Below are 13185 nucleotides of genomic sequence, written 5' to 3' on the forward strand. Positions count from 1 at the left end.
AAACATTTCAGCTGTGACATTCAAGCTACCTCTTGGTCATTTATATTAATTAAATACTTTTATGCACTTACTAATATTCATTTTTCATAAATCCTAAATACCTACTCAACCTCCAATTTTTCTAAATACTGAAACTTACATGGGCTTCACTCAACTAGCTTATAATCATCACACATTTTTGTGTTGTTCTGAGAATAAGGAAATAAACATAAGAAAGTATGTTAGGAGAATATAAAACTAAGGTCTCATTATGAACAAATATTTAGAAATTAAATTAAAGATAACCTCTCTCTAGGTCCTTGTGAGTAATCTGCAGACAAATCTTACTCCTACCACCTGTGGCTATCCCTTTCCCAAGACAGTGTTGGCCCAGACAAAGCAATACAGAGACTCCCCTACATGTAGGAATAATCTCAGTCATGATTGAAGGACATAAATATGGGTCCAGACATGTTCTGCAACAGGAAGATCTTTCTCAGCAATCATTTTATAACAGTAAACATGCAGTTTATGGTGTTATAATACCTAAGTGTTTTGAATATTTAAATCTTCATTCAAGTGAGAGAACTCTGCCCTATGTTAAAAGAAAACTAAAATTAAAAATAAATCAAGTTTATATGGAGGTCTCTCATCTCAGTTTGTATTTGGGGGATAATGTTAAAGTTTCCTTTAGATGTATTGCTCATAGCACTTTATAAAAACCATGGTGGTGCCCATGAGGTACTCAAAACAGCTGTAGTTTACCATTACTGAAATTATACTCAAGAATGTTGAAGATCAAAGGAAAAAACTTAGATATATTGTAGTCCAAGCTTTCATTTCACATTTGAGAAAATGGAGGTCCTCCAGGATTCACTCAAATTTCTATATCAGGAAACAGTAATTTGTCCTAAAGCCTTGGTATTTGGTATGCCAGACAGAATTCTTTTCAAAGCAATTGTTGTCTGACTCTGAGTGAATAGTAGCAAAGCCAAAATCAAAGGGATGTTAAAAAACAGTCACATATGGTCTTGGGACATACTTCAGTGGTAAAGCACTTGTCTAGCATGCATTCATAAGGCCCAGGCTTTGATAATAGCACCAAAAAAAAAAAATAACAAAGTCACTTATATCCAGCCTTGTTGCCATGCTACATCTGGAAATCTGGAAATGGGCTAGAATTTTCTGATTAGGGACAGAAACCAGGACAGAGAAACCTAAGTCAGGCACAGGAAAAGTTGAAAAGGTAAAGAAGTGAGAAAGGAAAGAGAAATGAGAGCCACCATGTATTATTTGGGATGTCTCTTGGTGTTATTATGTCATAAATTATGTAATCATATAATTATTTGATCACAAAGCATTTATGAGCAACTCATATATTATAGAAGTTGTCCTCTATCATTAAAGAATTTATAATTGACCAAGAGATACACTGAGAGGGTAAACTACTTTGGAAGGAATGTAAGGCAGCATGTGATTTAATGCTAAATCAAGGGCTGTATAATGTACTGTTGGTGTTCAGTGAGGGGGTAAAGCAAGGTTGAAATTTTTGATAATTTTGTGTGAGAGGTGAGATTTTAGGTGGAATTTGCATCAGACCCATCAAAATTTGTAGATGGAAAGAAAACTCATATTAAAAAGTATGTATATAAGTGGTCATATTTGTATACACTTTGTTTTGTTTAATCCTGACAACAATTCTGTGATGATGTTGATGCATTTTTATGCCTATTTCATGAATACAGTTAAGACCAGATTGATAAGTAACCTGCTCCAAAACATTGAGCTGAAAAGAAATGGGCCTAAGATTTGAAATGATATCACTTTGTCTCCAGAGTCCAACCATTATGTCATGGAAGAGAGAAACTCCTGGGGACTGGAGAAGGGAAAATACTGAGGAAAATTGCAGAATAGAAATAATAATGACAGGATAGAAATCCTTTTGGGGAACAGTGGAAAACTAGGTTGGTGATAAATACATTGATTTGGAAATTCTTACAGAATAGCTAGGCTTGTGCAAAAAGTGAGGAGCTTTTCCATAGGGGAGAGATGCAAATAAAATGCTTATGAACTATTAGCTTAGTATCAATAGTTAGAAGGGATTGGGGAAGGAAGAACCCATATAAAAAGACCAGCTAGGCTGTGGTTATCTCAAGAGTTAGGTTGGTATTGATGAAAAATCATCTCAGCCCCCAGAATGGCAATGATGAAAAAGACGAAAAATTAAATGCTGGCAAGGATGTGAAGAAAAATAACATTTACACATTGTATTTGGGAATGTAAATCATATCCAGAAAAGTATGGAGGGTCTTAAATAACTAGAAATGGATCTACCATATGATCCAGCTATCCCAAAAGAATAAAATCCAGAGGAAATGAGATCAGCATACCAAAGACACTTCCAATCCAATGTTGACTGAGGCCCAATTTATAACAGCCAAGATAAAACACTAACCCATGTGGCCACTGACTGATGAATGGACACACAGTGGAATATTTTTCCGCCATAAAGATGAAGGAAATCCTATAATTTGTAGGAAACTGGATGGGACTGGAAGATAGTATCTTAAGTGAAATAAGTCAGACATAGCAAGACAAGTACCACATGTTCTCTCTAATATATAAAAGCTAAAAATAAACATGTCTATCTACATGCAGAATACTGACAAGTAGATTCTTGCAAGATGGTGGGGAAGTATAAAGAAACATCGGATAACTAGTACCAAAACATTTAGATAGAAGGAATAAATTCTGTTCTCTTGTACATCACTGGAATGACTATAGTTCACAATACTGCACTTGTATACATTATGAATATCTATAAGAGAGGAGTTCTAAGACTCAAACATAAAGAAATGACATGATGAGGGAAACAAATTATTATCCCAATTTGATCAGCGCACTCTATGTGCATGTCAACACATGCACATATTACACTGTACCCCATTAGTATGTTTTTTTTTAATTTTAGTTTTTTTCATTTTTTAAATAAAAGTTTTATTTCACTGAATATACATACACAACTACATGATTTTGCTTAGGAAAATTCTCACACTCTTGAGTTCCAACAGTTTTGACAAACTTGAACTTAGGAGAGAAGTAAAATTCAGTACCTAGCTCTAAAAAGGGGGAATCCAGTAGAGGAGGAACCCTGTTTGTCCAGTCTCTTCCTCTAGAGTACAGTTGTATATGGAATAGAATGGAGCCTAAAAATGTTACATGATGAAAATTCTGCCTAAGAATTTAGGAGACTATCATCCCCAGATTAATACAGCAGTTTCTTGATTAAAGAATTACATTTTTAGTTTTCTTGGCAGCCTTTCTGGGAATAAGTGTACATTAGTACAGCCATCTTTTTATTCTTTCATTGCCTTTAAGTTCAAAAATATTTGCATTAAAATAGTTCACAGTGTTCACAGTAAAAGAGTTTCAGTCATTTTCTTCCATGAAAGAGACAGACTCAAAAACAAAAGTCTTTTAGAATCCATTCAAGCCATCTGTATCATCCACACAATAAGAGCAGCTGAACAATCATAAATACATTTGTTGACACTTGGAGTCTACTAACGGCATGTACATATTAGCTAGATATGTGGTAACTCCAGACAAGTGCTCAGAAGAGAGCCCAGATGCTTGTGAGGTATAGCTGTCTTTCACAGTGAGGATCAGTCAATCCTGTCGTATCACTTTGGAGGCTTTGGCCTCCAAGAAGCCAGAACCTGGATCATAGGCCCACACTGAGCGCAGGCTGTGGCCCAGCCTGCCCATTCCTGCTCTTGCCATCCATTTGGCAGATACCTGGAGATGATTTTTTGAAAAGTATAGCGGAAGTCTCGGTTCTTATAGGCATAGACCATGGGATTGACCATTGAATTAGCATGTGACAGGAGAATGACCATGTTCATTGCCCACTTGGGCTTGTCCTTAGCCTGGGCTGGCTGAAAAAGAGTGAAATAGTTGATGACATGTACTGGTAGCCAACACAGAGCAAAGATCCCCACAGTCATAGCCAGGGACTTGGCGGCATGGATCCCTCACTGGAGGGTAGTCCTGGAATGGTCCATCGGCTCCATGTGCTGCAGCTGCCTGCAGGCCACCATGAAGATCTTGATGTAGATCACCAGCATGATGAGCAGTAGGGGCAGGACACATCCAAAGAAGTTGAAGTAAACCATGTAAGCTCATGGGGACCACATTCTCAAAGAGACACTTTACAAGGCAGCAGCTTTCATTAGATGGTTCCATCCCCGGGCTCCGTGCTGTTGTTGGTGGCACTGTCTTTACTGTTCCACCCCAGGAATGGAGACAATCCAATGCCCAAAGCAAGGACCCAGAGCACAGCGAGGACTCCTCTTGCTCTGGTCCCGGTGACCAAACTCTCATACCTGAGCGGGAAGCGGATGGCCAGATACCCTCAATGGCCATGGCCAGGAGGCTGAAGGTAGAGCTTTGAGTAAGCACAAGCACAAAGCAGGCGAGAAAGAGGCAGCTGTGGAAGTCAGTGCAGAAGCCCAGGCTGATGGTGATGGCAAAGGGCGAACAGCCCCACGGCCTCGTCGGCTGCCAGGGACACCAGAAAGTAGTTGGTGGGAGTCTGCAGGGCGCTTGACGTGTCCACAGCCGCGCACTCCAGCAGGTTGCCCGCCACTGACAGCGCAGCGACAGCGAGTTCCAGCGCCACATATAGAGCATCCAGAGTCTCCAGCAGCGTGGCCGGGCCAGCTGGGCCCCAGGTGTCACCTACCAGGACCCTGCGGCGCGCGGGACAGCTGCGTGAGCCCTGCCAGGCACTGCTGGAGCACCAGAAGGAGCCTCCTCTAGCCATGCCCTGCCTCCTCTAGCCGCGTCCTGTTCTTTTTAGATATACATGAAAATAGAGAATATTTTTACATATTTATACAAACATGGGTCCATCTTATTCTTATTAGGTTCCCAGTCTTGTGCTTATACATGATGTGGAGATTCATTGTGCTACAATTCATATATGTATGTAGGAAAATGGCAGGAATCTTCTATAGATTACTTGTGATTTCCTTCTATGGAGAGCTTTCTGAGGATAAATCAGAATGTGCCAGTCTTATTTATAGTCTATTGAGAAGCCAGCTGTCAGATTGTAATTTCTGAGACAACTGCCTCTTTTACCCAAGTTAATATGTGACTATACCTAGGGTCTTCATTTACCTTTTTCCAATCACCTCACTCTAAAGCAGGATTACAAACTCTAGTGCTGTCCCTGATGAGGAAGGCAAAATAAGTGTGGAGAGTAGACATGTGAAGTATAATATGAAGATGGGTGGTTATGGCAAAATGAGATGTCCCACCTACAGGAAATTCAAATTTGACCTTTTACAATACTGTGCTAGCTACACCAAATCTGTCTAAAAGCTTGAATTTATAAATCCTTGGTTTTGAAATAGTTAAAAATCACTCTGTTGGGGTGTTCAGAGATTGACGATATATGGTTCCAGCTCACATTTTAGCACTGAAAACTACAGTTTATATCACTTCCTTCCTTCACTTGCAGCATTTACCAAAACCACTAAAAGAAAAACAAGGAAGTGGCCAAGTCCATCGGGGGTGAATTAATTGTGAAGTTATTATGCTGAAGGGTGAGGATCTCTCCCTTGCATAGAACTTTCCTAAGCTCTGGGTCCTTTGCATTTATTTATTTATTTTTGTATACTTTGCAAAAGTAACTGCAATTAGTGGATATCTATTTTGTGTTCTCTGACTTTTAAAATCTTTAAATTTGTTTTAATTAGTTATACATGACAGTAGAATGCATTTATGCACTTTGATATATCATACATAGAGGGGATATAATTTCTCATTGTTCTGAGTATACATGTTGTAGAATCACATTGGTCATGCAGTCGCATATATACATAAAGTAATAATGTCTGTTTCGTTCTACTGTTCTTCTTATCCCCACATTCCCTTCCCTGCCTCCCCTTTACTTCTCTCTGCCTAATATGGCAATTCTATTCTTCTCTAATGCCCTACCACCCTCTTTGTGAATTAGCATCCACATATTAGAGAAAACATTCAGGCTTTGGTTTTTTGAAATTGGCATATTTTGCTTAGGATAATATTTTCCAACTCCATCCATTCCCTGGCAAATGCCAGAGTTTCATTCTTCTTTAAAGCTGAGTAATATTTCATTGAATATATATACCCCTTTTCTTTATTCATTCATCTATTGAAGGACACCTAGGTTGGTTTCATAGTTTACCTATTGTGAATTGTGCTGCTACAAACATTGACATGGCTGCATTATTGTACCAGGCTGATTTTAAGTTCTTTAGATATAAACTGAGGAGTGGAATAGCTGGGTCAAATGGTGGTTCCATGCCCAGTTTTCTGAAAAATCTCCATATTGCTTTTATAGTGGTTCTACCAATTTACAGTTCCACCAGCAATGTATGAGTGTACCTTTTTCCCCACATCCTCACCAACATTTATTTTTGCCTGTATTCTTGATGATTTCCCTTTTGACTAGAGCGAGATAAAATATTAATATAGTTTTGAGTTGCATTTCTCTAATTACCAGAGATGTTAAATACTTTTTTTTATATACTTATTGATTGATTGTATTTTTTCTTCTGTAAAGTGTCTGTTCAGACCCTTAAAGGGTAAGAAGTAAAATCAAGGATCAATACATGGGATGGATTCAAATTAAAGAGCTTCTTCTCAGCAAAGGAAACAATAAATAATGTGAAAAGAGAGCCTACAGATTGGGAGAAAATCTTTACCACCTGCACCTCTGATAATCCATTAATCTCTAGGATACACAAAAAAAATGTTAACACCCAAAATACAAAAACAAAAATAATAAAACAACAATAAATAGCCCAATCAATAAATGGACTAAGCAACAATTAATATGTTAATTTAAAAAATTTACATCTCTCTCAACCCCCTCTGGCCCTTTGAATAGATTATGTTCTCTATAAATAGCAGAAAATACTAAAGCGATGACTCATATGGGCCAACAGGATAAACATCCAACTCTGTTCACCTTCTGAATGATGCCCACAGAATCCTCCCTCTTTTCCAGCCACCCATGCTTACCATGTAAAATTTTCTCCTGATTCTCCCTATCTCATGGTCTCAGGAGAACTGCTTCAGTTTCTTTTCTCAATGTCTTTTCAGGCAAAAACAAACAAAGAAACAACAACAACAACAACAACAAAAAAAAAAAAAAAACAGAAACAAGAAGGCTGAATGCTTGAATAGAGAAAGCAAAAGATTTTCCAGGAACCTCCACATTTGTGCTTACACTGTGTTAGACAGAACAGTGTCAAACAAACCCTGATATCTGCAAGAGATCTTGGGAAATCATGACCAGCACTTAATAGCCTCAAGAGTCAAAGGTTTTTCACCTTCAGTGATTCTTTCAAAAACATTGATCTGTGTCTATTAGGCTTCACTACTCATGTTTAACTCCAACTGGAACTGGACTCAAGGAATAGAGTTGCTAAGGATCAGGTGTTTTCAAATCCAGTAGACATGGGTTGGTATCCCATTTCTAGCACTTCCCAGTTGTATGCATGGGTTGTTTACCTTTTCTTCTTAAAAGGGTTTTCTGCTTGTGTGTTTGTTTTGTTGTATAAAGACATGAAATGTGTTTTATTGTGCCTAAAAAGATTAAGAATCCTGAATTTTTCTGTTACAATAACAGTCACAAACCCACATCCCACACACATGCTGGACAAAGTAAGTGACCATTCTAAATTTATTTCCTCTCTCTCTGTAAAAAGGGAAGCTGGCCACTTTGGACAGTTGTGGGGAATGTATAAAAGTATCCAAGCAAATAAAAATTAAAACATTCCTGGAAATTTACATTTAGCAACAAGCAATTCCTTTGGAAGACAGCCTTGCAAATGGATTCGTTTTGCAGGGACTCTTAAACCCTTCTTCCCACCAAATACTTTTTTTTTAGAACTCTATTTTATTTGTTTACTTTTATGTGGTGCTGAGGATTGAACCCAGTGCCTCCAATGTACTAGGCGAGAACTCTACTGCTGAGCCATAATACCAACCCCCCAAATACTTAAAAACAATTTTTTTTTAGCTTTAGGTGGACACAATATCTTTATTTTATTATTATGTGGTGCTTAGGATCGAACCCGGTGCCTCAGAGAAGCCTCTACCAAAATGCTTGTCTTAGTGCAACACTATTTTAAAAAAGCAATGCCTCTAACTGTTCCACTTTTCTTCAGGTATGTATTGAGTAATTATACAGTGTGTAATATTTTAGCACTGCTGACTGGGTTGTGTTGAAACACTAGAAATTAGAATTATTTTAGTCCATAGCTATAAGTGAGTTAATCTGAGTAGGAATGTGAGCAAACAAATTATTGGAAAAAATCAACCTAATTGCAGTTGAAAATTCCCTGTTGGGAGAAATGCAAATCAAAACCACCCTAAGATACCATCTCATTCCAGTAGGATTGGCGGCCATTCTGAAGTCAAACAACAATAAGTGTTGGCGAGGATGTGGGGAAAAGGGTACACTTGTACATTGCTGGTGGGACTGCAAATTGGTGAGGCCAATTTGGAAAGCAGTATGGAGATTCCTGGGAAAGCTGGGAATGGATCCACCATTTGACCCAGCTATCGCCCTTCTCGGACTATTCCCTGAGGATCTTAAAAGAGCATACTATAGGGATACTGCCACATCAATGATCATAGCAGCACAATTCACAATAGCTAGACTGTGGAACCAACCTAGATGCCCTTCAATAGATGAATGGATAAAAAAAAATGTGGCATTTATACACAATGGAGTATTACGCAGCACTAAAAATGACAAAATCATAGAATTTGCAGGGAAATGGATGGCATTAGAGCAGATTATGCTAAGCGAAGCTAGCCAATCCTTAAAAAACAAATGCCAAATGTCTTCTTTGATATAAAGAGAGCAACTAAGAACAGAACAGGGAGGAAGAGCATGAGGAAAAGATTAACATTAAACAGAGATGAGTGGGGGGAGAGAAAGGGAAAGAGAAGGGAAATCATATGGAAATGGTAGGAGACCCTCAATGTTACGCAAAATTACATATAAGAGGTTGTGAGGGGAAATGGGGGGGGGGACAAGGGAGAGAATTGAACAACAGCAGATGAGGTAGAGAGGGAAGATGGGAGGGGAGGGGAGGGGGGGATAGTAGGGGATAGGAAAGGTAGCAGAATACAACAGTCACTAATATGCCATTATGTAAAAATGTGAGTGTGTAACTGATGTGATTCTGCAATTTGTATTTGGGGTAAAAATGGGAGTTCATAACCCACTTGAGTCAAATGTATGAAAGATGATATATCATGAGCTTTGTAATGTTTTGAACAACCAATAAAAAAAAAAGAAAAAAAATTTTCCCTTTGGTTAATGAGCATATTACTTGAAATTTTGTTGAAGTTTTTAAAAGATAAGAGGTGTCAAAATTACCTCTGATCAAATATAGCAAACATAGTCTACAATTAAAAATATATAACTATATAATTTTGGTGCTGTAACATGTTACCACAATAGTTTTTCAGTAATGTGGAATGCCACTGCTTTCTCTTTCCTTTTTGTGTTTTCTTTTCTTCCTTCTCTCTCTCTCTCTCTCTCTCTCTCTCTCTCTCTCTCTCTCTCTCTCTCTTCTCTCTCTCTCTCTATCTCCCTCCCCCCTCTCCCCTCCAATCTATTAGGATACAGAATATAATATCACATTACAATATTTGGGTAGGTGGTTATAATCAAACTGTCTCCCAGACAAGAAGGCAAGTGAAATGGAGAAAGTATGTGATAAATTTAAGACATTATTGTACAAGCCTATAATGGTGTGTTTTAACCAGGTTTCACAGTAAAAGTCATCCACTTTTCCCTTCTGTCAACAATTTATCCATTCATGCATTATGGGTTTTATGAATTGTTATGCCAGACACTACAGGATTAAATCTAACTATAATCGTGTTTAGGCAAGAAGGTAACTTTACAAAAGTTCATGTTGGAAAACTTTGGGTTTTAGAAGATAGGTGATTTATTTTTGGCAATGTAATTAGTGCAATGGCCATTCCTTGCTCTACAATAAAGGAAAGTCTGTGAATACAGAATAACATTAGTATGTAAAATACTTTCAGGATAAGAAAAGAAAAGTTCAATTGTAAAAAGGCCCAGAGAAAAAGGATGGAGTAGTGGAGGAAAGATGGGGAGGGTGAACAAGAGCTGAGTAAATTCCATGGAGGTGGGTGGGGAAAGGTTGGAGTTGGGACCATTGGCTCAAGAGCTGAGCTAGAGCCCAAGAATATAAAAGCCTAGTTGAGCCAGGTAGGAAAAGCAGGCTGAAGCCAGGCTCAGGTCTGTGGGTGAGATCTGCTGCAGAGAAAGGCTGCCGGTTCAGGAGAGAAAAGGGCCAATCTCCCACAAGGGTTGCATCAGGATGGTGGGAGAAAGTTATTTGGTTTTGTGATCACTGATTATTCCATGAAAAGATGCTTGTTTGCTGGAAAGCAGCTCTGGAAATGGCGATGGGACTGCAGAGTCTGAAGGATCTGCAGGTAAGAGCTTGTTTCCCCAGAGCCTTTTGGCATTTCTCATTGGTTGCTCTGGGGCTGCCAACCTAGTGAAATGGGGGGCTGCACAGCTGAGTTGGATATCACATTGGCTACCAGAGCTCAGCCTTGACTCCAGGTGTCTGTTGCCCAAAGCTTGAACCTTTACTTGTAACTTGCTTTTATTGAAAACCTCACTGGGAATCTTACCAGAGGAAGTGGAAATGTGGGAATCACAAAAAAAAAAAAAAAATTAAAACCCTCATCCAGGTAACACCTGGTGTTCTTCCCACCTGGCCGCCAGGTCAATAGTGAGGAGAAATGGGGAAGCCACAGAAGAAAGATAGGTGCACTCCTGGACCCCAGAGGAAAGGCTGAGCAGGCCAAATGGCAGGCATGATGGTACCTGGTCCCTAGATGGAGCATCTCTGATTGAAAGGAAAGGAGGCAAAACATGAGCTGGTGAGCTGGTTGTCAAGCTTGTTTCTGTGCCAAAAGGCACATGGCAGCAACCTGAGGTGTCTGTCCAGGTACTGAAAATGAGACAGGAAACATCTTAGATTTAGTGACCTTATAAAAAAATCCTTATCAAAATCCTTATCAAAAATCTGGCAGTGGTCTCTGCCATGGAGAATACCTCCACCCACTTTTTTTTTTTTATTGGTTGTTCAAAACATTACAAAGCTCATGACATATCATCTTTCATACATTTGATTCAAGTGGGTTATGAACTCCCATTTTTACCCCAAATACAAATTGCAGAATCACATCAGTTACACATTCACATTTTTACATAATGCCATATTTGTGACTGTTGTATTCTGCTGACTTTCCTATCCCCTACTATCCCCCCTCCCCTCCCCTCCCATCTTCCCTCTCTACCTCATCTGTTGTTGTTCAGTTCTCTCCCTTGTTTTCCCCCCCCTTTCCCCTCACAACTTCTTATATGTGATTTCCTATAACCTTGAGGGTTTCCTTCCGTTTCCATGCAATTTCCCTTCTCTCTCCCTTTCCCTCCCACCACTCGTCTCTGTTTAATGTTAATCTTTTCCTCATGCTCTTCCTCCCTGCTCAGTTCTTAGTTGCTCTCCTTAAATCACCTCCACCCACTTTTAATGCACTTTGTGAAAGGAACCTGGCTTCCCCATCTTTTGGGACTGGATCTTGTAGTTCTACCGTGACAGAGGTGATGGAAGAGAAACAAGTGAGTAGATGAATAAAGAAAAAACTGAAGGACACCAGGTACAAGTAAAGGTTGCCTCTTAGATCATGATAACTGAAGACCTTATTGCTGCTTTCTAGATTTAGAAAGTATAATGGAGCTTTTGTTAAAAGCAAGACCTCAGAAATGAGTGCAATTCAAATGTGGATTGATTCTTTAAAATATGTTTCTTAGTTCTAAAGTACTTAGAAAGATGGTTTGGAAACCAAGTTAAAGAAGCCATGGAAACTCACAGAGGCATAAGATAATCAGTGTAATGGGTTTTATTAAATTCAGTAAACTCAATCACAAATAATTAAGTGTTTTCCATTTCATATGGTGTATGAAATTTATGACAAACCACCAGTAAGTTTTATAGGTTATTTGCATATGTTGTACACAAGTGATCCTCATTCAGAATCATTGCAAACAATAAATACATTTAATTTATGGGATATAAAGTATGACTATAAAGTCATGTACTTTTCTACATTGTTTGTCAGAGATTGATTTTATGCCTTAATTACATAGTTCTTGTGTAAAAGTAATAAAAGACTATCAGAGTCTATGAATTAACTAACTCAAACCAGGGAAGGCTAGATTGCATTGCCTTTCCTTTTTGTTAGGTGGCATTCTTTTAACCCATTTCTCTCTTTAATATAAAAGACTTTTTTTTCTTGTGGAGAAGAACAATTCCCAAAGAGATGTGTGAGGGAAGTCACAGACATATACTAGGTTGATTACATCAGAGCTTTTGGAAATCCCTCCTTTTAAACTTTATTCTGAAGCAACGTTGTCATTATGAAACATTGATAGATTAGTGTTACTACAATTCTTTAAAAAGTTTTTTTGTAATTCATAATTTTCTTAACAATGGAGAAAATTACTCAGGAAAATAAACAAAATCAAGCAGGGCCCAATGGCACATGTGTGCAGTACCAGTGGCTCAGATGGATGATGCAGTGGAACACAAGTTCAAATCCAGACTAGCAAATTAGACCCAGTTTCAAAATGAAAATAAAATAATAAAACAAAAAGAACTGTGGATGTGACTCAGTGTTTGAGCACTCTTGTTTTTAATCCCCAGTACATTCCCCCAAATCCATCTGTGTCAAAATTAGTGATTTCAATGACATCAGACACATGAAAGACCAATATCAAAGAGTGAAAATATCTTGGGGCTGGGGATGTGGCTCAAGCGGTAGCGCGCTCACCTGGCATGCGTGCGGCCCAGGTTCGATCCTCAGCACCACATACAAACAAAGATGTTGTGTCCGCCGATAACTAAAAAATAAAATATTAAAATTCTCTCTCTCTCTCTCTCCCCTCTCTATCTTTAAAAAAAAAAAAAAGAGTGAAAATATCTCGATAAAAGCAAAGAAGGAATGATGAGGTAGAGAGGTGACATTGGGCCAACGTGGAATAAAGCAGAACCTTGGCAAGATTATAGTACTTTTATCTGCCCAATTATA

At 38.5% G+C, this 13185-nt stretch overlaps 1 pseudogene; it reads right to left on the minus strand.

Moving 5' to 3' along the window:
• Positions 1 to 3703: 3703 nt before the first annotated feature.
• On the minus strand, positions 3704 to 4804 carry LOC143386215 (adenosine receptor A2b pseudogene; annotated as a pseudogene).
• Positions 4805 to 13185: the final 8381 nt, after the last annotated feature.

This window comes from Callospermophilus lateralis, chromosome 2, assembly GCF_048772815.1.
Source record: "Callospermophilus lateralis isolate mCalLat2 chromosome 2, mCalLat2.hap1, whole genome shotgun sequence".
Lineage (NCBI taxonomy): Eukaryota > Metazoa > Chordata > Mammalia > Rodentia > Sciuridae > Callospermophilus > Callospermophilus lateralis.